The following is a 7,433-nucleotide window of genomic DNA, read 5'->3' on the forward strand; positions in this document are numbered from 1 at the left end:
CACACACACACACACACACACACACACACACACACACACACAGAGAGAAAAAGTAAAAGGCACACCTCTCATTTCTCCAGTGTCGGTGGTGATTTTGTCCACATTCTACCTCTCACCTCTCCCTACCCTCATGCCCAACAGTGGCAATACTTTATCAAGGACCGTAAAAATGTTCACATTCTTTAACCCAGTAATTCTATTTGGGGAAGAAGATTGGAAGAAATAATGCCCAGAGAGAAAGAGCAATATTCACTGCAGATGTTTTCAAATAATAGTGCCCCAAAAGGAAACACTCTAAATGTTAACAGATGGGAAATGCTAAGATTAATTAAGTGCTAATAGGTGCAATGTTTGCAAAGTAATAATTATGAAAGCTTTGTCACAACATGGACATTATCATGCTATCTAGAAAAAAAGTGAATATAAAGTGGTGGTGGCTGAGTGGTAAAGAAACCGCCTGCCAATGCAGCAGATGCAGGTTTGAACCCTGGGTCAGAAGGATTCTCTGGAGAGGAAATGCAACCCACTTCAGTATTCTTGCCTGGGAAATCCCATGGACAGAGAAGCCTGGCAGGCTATAGGCCATGGGGTTGCAAAGAGCCAAAGGCAACTTAGTGACTAAACAACAACAATGTAACCTCTAATGGCACCTCTGTATAGAATATTTGCATATATGAGCAGATTAGAATACACACAAAAAAGTTGTATTTCAGGAATGGACTTCTGTTCAGTCGCTCAGTCATGTCCGACTCTTTGTGACCCCATGGACTGCAGCACACCAGGCTTCCCTGTACATCACCAACCCCCAGAGCTTGCTCAAACTCACGTCCATTGAGTCAGCAATGCCATCCAACCATCTCATCCTCTGTTGTCCCCTTCTCTTCCTGCCTTCAATCCTTCCCACCATCAGGGTCTTTTCCAATGAGTCAGTTCTTTGCATCAGGTGGCCAAAGTATTGGAGTTTCAGCTTCAGCAGCAATCCTTCCAATGAATATTCAGGCCTGATTTCCTTTAGGATGGACTGGTTGGATCTCCTTGCAGTCCAAGGGACTCTCAAGAGTCTTCTCCAACACCATAGTTCCAAAGCATCAATTCTTCAGCACTCAGCTTTCTTTATAGTACAACTCTCACATCCACACATGACTACTGCAAAAACCATAGCTTTGACTAGGCGGACCTTTGTCAGCAAAGGAATAGTCTCAGACTGGCTTAAAAAATGTTTACACAAACACTTGAATATCATTACACGATTACTCTTTCTACAAGAGTATCCTGCTTGCCGTTAGAAGAAGACCACATTCTTTAACATCACCTCTAACATTTATTAGCTATTGAGACTTTGGGCAACCGTTTAAACTGCCCTAGTTTCCTTGCCAGTGAAATGAAGACTGTCATATCCCCTCACAAGGCTGCTGTAATGGTTAGCGCATGTTCAGTCACTCAGTCACGTCCGACTCTATGCAACCCTCATGTATGGTAGCCCGCCGGGCTCCTCTGTCCATGGAATTTTCCAGGCAAGAATCCTGGAGAAGGTTGTCCTTTCCTACACCAGGGAATCTTCCCGACCCAGGGCTTGAACCTGAGCCTCCTGTGCCTCCTGCATTGGCAGGCCAATTCTTTACCACTGGGCCACCTGGGAAGCCCTGTGATGCGTACGAGGTTGGTCAAAAAGTTCATTCAGATTTTCCATAAGATCGTACAGAAAAAGCTGATTGAACTTTTTGGCCAACCCGAGTACTTTGTGAATGGCACAGATGTAACCATCCTCTTTGACCACCAGGCGAAGAGTCAGCTGGTCCCCAACCTGGACCCATTTTCTTGGGCTTGAGGAGGATCAAGGGAGCAGGAGAAGGCAGGGAGGACCATCAGACTCAGTACAGGTCTCACACCTGTAACAGGAGACGGGGGAAGTGGGAGGGTGGGTGGGAAGACACTCAGGCTGTGGCATGACTCTTGGTCATGTGACCTGAAGGAAGTAACTGCACCCTGCAAGAGTGGGGCTGCTCATCGAACTGAGGAAAGTGGGGCCACGGCCTGATATGGCAGTGGGTGCAGGGGGCCTGCAACCAGTGCTGTCAGTCAACTGTCCTCGCTGTATCAGACCAGAGCAGCACAATTCCATGGCTACCACAACCCCCTGTTCCTTTCTCTCCTGCTTGAGTTCATCTCCATAATGGACTGGTATCTTTCCATCATCCCAGACACTCTTGTTTTCATGACATTTCTCCATGAATTCTATTTAAAGCACACTGATAGAGTAATCTTCTCAGAGGACAACTGCACTTATGTCACCACTCAGACACTATCAGTGGCTCCTCATTGCCTGAAAATATACCCCCATCTCCAACCTGTGTGATAAGCTGGGCCAGGCCTGCTCTTCCAGCCTCTTGACTCCCTAGACTGACCTTTCTTATCTATTGACTGATCATCAGGACATAGCTGCAATGTGATTGTTCCTAGGGTTGTTATTTAACCCAGAGAAAACACAGAAAGTTGGTTCTGGTTATGCAGTAAGAAATTGTACTTGGATTTTATCTTCAGGGAACGTGGGCTTGCTTTTGCAACCCAGTAGAGTTTCAAGAGGAGTGAATGGGTGTGTAAGAGGTTTGATAAGACCCCACTTGAGGTATTCTACAACATGGCAGCATTTCACCTGGAAAGGTGGAAAACCACCAGCAAAAATTACCTTCTGACAGCAAAGAGCTCACTAGAAAAGAAGGATACTGAAAGTTAGCCAGTGGAAGTAAGTTCGGAGAGGTACATTAGGGTCAAACTCAGCAGAACTCTGAATGTCCAGAGGGACAGCTGGGAGACCTGCCTAAAGTGAGGGTTTTGACATAGAAGTCTTATACAAGTCAAAGCTGACTAGCACAAGCACATTCCCTTTCTGGGAATGGCTGGCTGAAGAATTTTCTGGAATATCATTTCCCAAATCACCCCAACTGCCTCATGGAAAACCACATGGGCTGGTGGTTACTGAACTATTTTCAGGTGATGGCCAACTGTCCAAAGCCCTTACTGGGGCTCACTCAGCTCTGCCTCCCTGGCCCAATCGCTCTTCTTTGAACAGAGCGAGTCCACTGTTGTTCAGGAACTTGAAATCTGCAGTCCCTGGTGCCCCAGGGCAGCCGTGCCCAGACATTCAGTTGGAAATCTCCTTCACCCTGCACCACTACAGCTCACTCCTCCCTTCCTCAGACCTCTACTCCAAACACAGATCCTTGAATATGGCTTCCCTGATCACCCCAAATCAAACTATCTCTCACACCCACTTGTGTAAATTCTTTTTAAAAATCGGAGCATAATTGATTTACAATGTTGTATTAGTTCCTGCTGTACAATGAAGTGAATCCGCTATGTGTATACATATATCCCCCTCCCTCATGGACCTCCCTCCCAAACCTCCATCCCACCCATCTAGGTCATCACAAAGCACTGAGCTAGGCTTCCTGTGACTGTGGCTCAGACCATGAACTCCTTATTGCAAAATTCAGACTTAACTTGAAGAAAGTAGGGAAAACCACTAGACCATTGAGGTATGACCTAAATCAAATCCCATATGATTATACAGTGGAAGTGACAAATAGATTCAAGGGATTAAATCTGATAGACAGAGTGCCTGAAGAACTATGGACAGAGGTTCCTGACATTGTACAGGAGGCAGTGATCAAGACCATCCCCAAGGAAAAGAAATGCAAAGAGGCAAAATGGTTGTCTGAGGAAAATTTACAAATAGCTACGAAAAGAAAAGACGTGAAAGGTAAAGGAGAAAAGGAAAGATATATCCATTTGAATGCAGAGATCCAAAGAATAGCAAGGAGAGATAAGAAAGCCCTCCTCAGTGATCAACGCAAAGAAATAGAGGAAAACAATGGAATGGGAAAGACTAGAGATCTCTTCAAGAAAATTGGAGATACCAAGGGAACATTTCATGTAAAGATGGGCTCAATAAAGGACAGAAATGGTATGGACCTAACAGAAGCAGAAGATATTAAGAAGAGGAGGCAAGAATACACAGAACTATACAAAAAAGATCATCATGACCCAGATAACCACGATGGTATGATCACTCACCTACAGCCAGCCATCCTGGAATGGGACGTCAAGTGGGCCTTCAGAAGTATCACTGTGACCAAACCTAGTAGTGGTGGTGATAGCATTCCAGTTGTGCCATTTCAAATCCTTAAAGATGACGCTGTGAAAGTGCTGCACTCAATATGCCAGCAAATCTGGAAAACTCAGCAGTGGCCACAGCACTGGAAAAGGTCAGTTTTCATTCCAATCTCAAAGGCAATGCCAAAGAATGTTCAAACTACCACACAATTGTATTTATCTCACATGCAAGCAAAGTAATGCTCAAAATTCTACAAGCCAGGCTTCAACAGAATGTGAACCATGAACTTCCAGATGTTCAAGCTGGGTTTAGAAAAGGCAGAGGAACCAGAGATCAAATTTCCAACACAGAGAAAGCAAGAGAGTCCCAGAAAAACACCTACTTCTGCATTATTGACTACACCAAAGCCTTTGACTGTATGGGTCAAAACAAACTATGGAAAATGCTTATAATAGAGATGAGAATACCAGACCACCTAACCTGCCTCCTGAGAAATCTGCAGGTCAAGAAGCAAAAGATAGAACTGGACATGGAACACCAGCCAGACTAGTTCCAACTTGGGAAAGGAGTATATCAATGCTGCATATTGTTACCTTGCTTATTTAACTTATATGCAGAGTACATAGGCGAAATGCCAGGCTGGATGAAGCACAAGCTGGAACCAAGATTGCCGGGAGAAATATCAGTAACCTCAGATATGCAACTACTGAGCCCATGTACCACAGCTACTGAAGCCCGCACACCCTAGAGCCCATGCTCCCCAACAAGAGAGGCCGCTGCAATGAGAAGCCGACACACTGCAACTGGAGCGTAGTCCCCACTCACTGCAACTGGAGAAAAGTTCACGCAGCAACAAAGACACAGCACAGCCCAAAGTCAGTTTTTGTTGTGGTTCAGCTGCTAAGTCGTGCCTGACGTTTTGCTACCCCATGGACTGCAGCACGCCAGGCTTCCCTGTCTTTCATTATCTCCCGGAATTTACTCAGATTCATGTCCATTGAGTTGGTGATGCTCTCTATCTCATCCTCTGCTGCCCTTTTAAAAGAATATAATATATGCAAGGGTTTACATTTCCAGCCGTAGAAAGAAACTGGTGTAATCATGTAACAGTGAGTGCATATATGAGATGTTTGGATGGCATCACTGACTCGATGGACATGAGTTTGAGCAAGCTCCAGGAGTTGGTGGTGGACAGGGAGGCCTGGCGTACTGCAGAACATGGGGTCAGACACAGCTGAGCAACTGAACTGAACTGATTGCTGCTGCAGATATCAAATGATTCTTTAAAGTACTAGGAAATCCTGAAACTGTTGACTTTTATTAAAGGTTGCGTACAGTGTTGGGTTAGGCTCCGTGAACTGAGTGAGAACACATGATCCTCACTCCAAGAAGCTTATATCTGGAAAGAAAAAACACAAAAAACAACTAGAGAGAAACATCTAGGTGTTAAATACACTTAGATAATGACCAGAGCAAAGTATGAAATTAAATATTCTATGATGTAGACTGTGATTACACCCTAGATGTATTTGAAACTATAAATTCTAAAATGGCCAGCACTCAGCCCATATTGTTCTAATGGGAGGCACAGCATAGATGTCACGTTCTCCCAGCCCAGGAAACGTGCAGTGAGTGCAGGGCTATAAATAGGAAATGATAGATAGTTTACAGTATACCCCAGATTTATGAAGCAAGATGATACTAATGACATTAGGGAACAGACACATATGTAAATAGGCTTCCCAGGTGGCGCTACTGGTAAAGGACCCGCCTGCCAATGCAGAAGAAGTAAGGCCTAAGGGTTCAGTCCCTGGGTCAGGAAGATCCTCTGGAGGAGGGCATGGCAACCCACTCCAGTATTCTTGCCTAGAGAATCCCATGGACAAAGGAAGCTGGCAGGCTGCAGTACCTAAGGTTACAAGAATCGGACACAACTGACACGACTTAGCACACACTTAGCAAGCATACATAAATAGAGCATGAACACTGTGTGTAATAAACAAGGGAGCAAATATATTTTGCAGATGGAAATTGAGGATGAAAGCTCCCCATCTACAGATAAGCAGGAAGGTGTGGTAGAAATATCAGCTTTGGTTTCAGATACACTAGAATTCAAACCCAGCTCTTCTACTAACTGTGTGAAACTGGGCATGAAGGAGTCTTTTGGGCCTAGAAAAGAAAACAACAGTTTCAAAGGCCCTTGTTGAATCATCTAACTTTGGAGAAAACAAAACAAAATTTTAGGTCCCGTCCTGATGCTCTAGGCCGGTTGCATCTGAGACTTATCACCCCCTGTCCGGAAACCTTCCACCCCCCACACCTGCCCAGAAGACTTATCACCCCCTGCCCAACTACAAATGCCATCTTAACTAAAGTATACCCAAAACATCCCACCTGATTAACGTTTCCCTTATCGCTTACACAAACCTGCCTATAAATATGGAGCCTCCCTGATCCCTCTGCACTCTCAGCCTGGTCCTTAGGCTGACTGTTGCCCCTCCTTGCCTGAATAAAGGTAACCTACTTCTTTGGGGTCATCTTTCCTCTTTCTGCCTTGGCCCGAACTATACCTTACATTCTTGGTGCCGAAACCCTGGAAGGGCGAGGCACTCAGCTCACTCTCTCTCACTCTCCCTCCCTTTCATTGTTTTCCCTCTTCCCAGAGTCTGGGAGCACGAACATCGCCAGCTCACTTTTCTGCCAGGGCTCAGGTTCCCCTCGGGGACGCCTAGTGCCTTCGTGAGCGTGAGCGGTGCAAGCCTTGTGCTAAGGCTTTATAGGTGCTTTGCGTACCCCCAGGCCTCGGCTCTACCCCCTCTCCCTCTCTCTCTCTCTCTGATGGCCTCCAGAACAGGGAACTCTTGCCATTCGATTGCTCTACATGGAACACTCCACTCAAGCCGGCCCTAGATTAAGGTAAGATCCGGACGGTGTTCTAGAGGCGCCCCAGAACTCAGTCCTCTCCAGGTCCCGGGGACCCCCGGCCCAGGGCCACTCTGTAGGCGACGGTGGGGGACGCTCCACCTCGACACAGAGCTCTCTTCTCATAACTCCTATTGCGACTACGAGTGACGACTGGAGCTCTCAATAGGACCCTCTGCTTGCCTTTCAATTATGGGGTCTGGCCAATCTGTCCCAAAAGATTCCCCTCTGACCTGTGTTCTCAAAAATCTCAAACCACTCTCACTCACTGAACTCAAAGCTAACCGTTTAAAACAACTCTGTACACAGATTTGGCCTCAATACCAATTAGTCAGCACATTTGACTTTAACATTCTTAAAAATCTCACCGACTTTCTTAAACGGAATGGCAAGAGGT

At 45.7% G+C, this 7,433-nt stretch overlaps 1 long non-coding RNA gene across 1 annotated transcript in view; it reads right to left on the reverse strand.

Annotated features, from left to right (window-relative positions):
• LOC120865415 overlaps positions 1-6,700 on the reverse strand; it is an 18,823-nt gene extending 12,123 nt beyond the window's left edge. Inside the window, exon 1 of the long non-coding RNA XR_005721394.1 lies at positions 6,397-6,700. This is a non-coding gene — a long non-coding RNA (uncharacterized LOC120865415). The remainder of the gene's footprint in view (positions 1-6,396) is intronic.
• Positions 6,701-7,433: the final 733 nt, after the last annotated feature.

Source organism: Oryx dammah, unplaced genomic scaffold, assembly GCF_014754425.2.
Source record: "Oryx dammah isolate SB20612 unplaced genomic scaffold, SCBI_Odam_1.1 HiC_scaffold_6, whole genome shotgun sequence".
NCBI lineage: Eukaryota > Metazoa > Chordata > Mammalia > Artiodactyla > Bovidae > Oryx > Oryx dammah.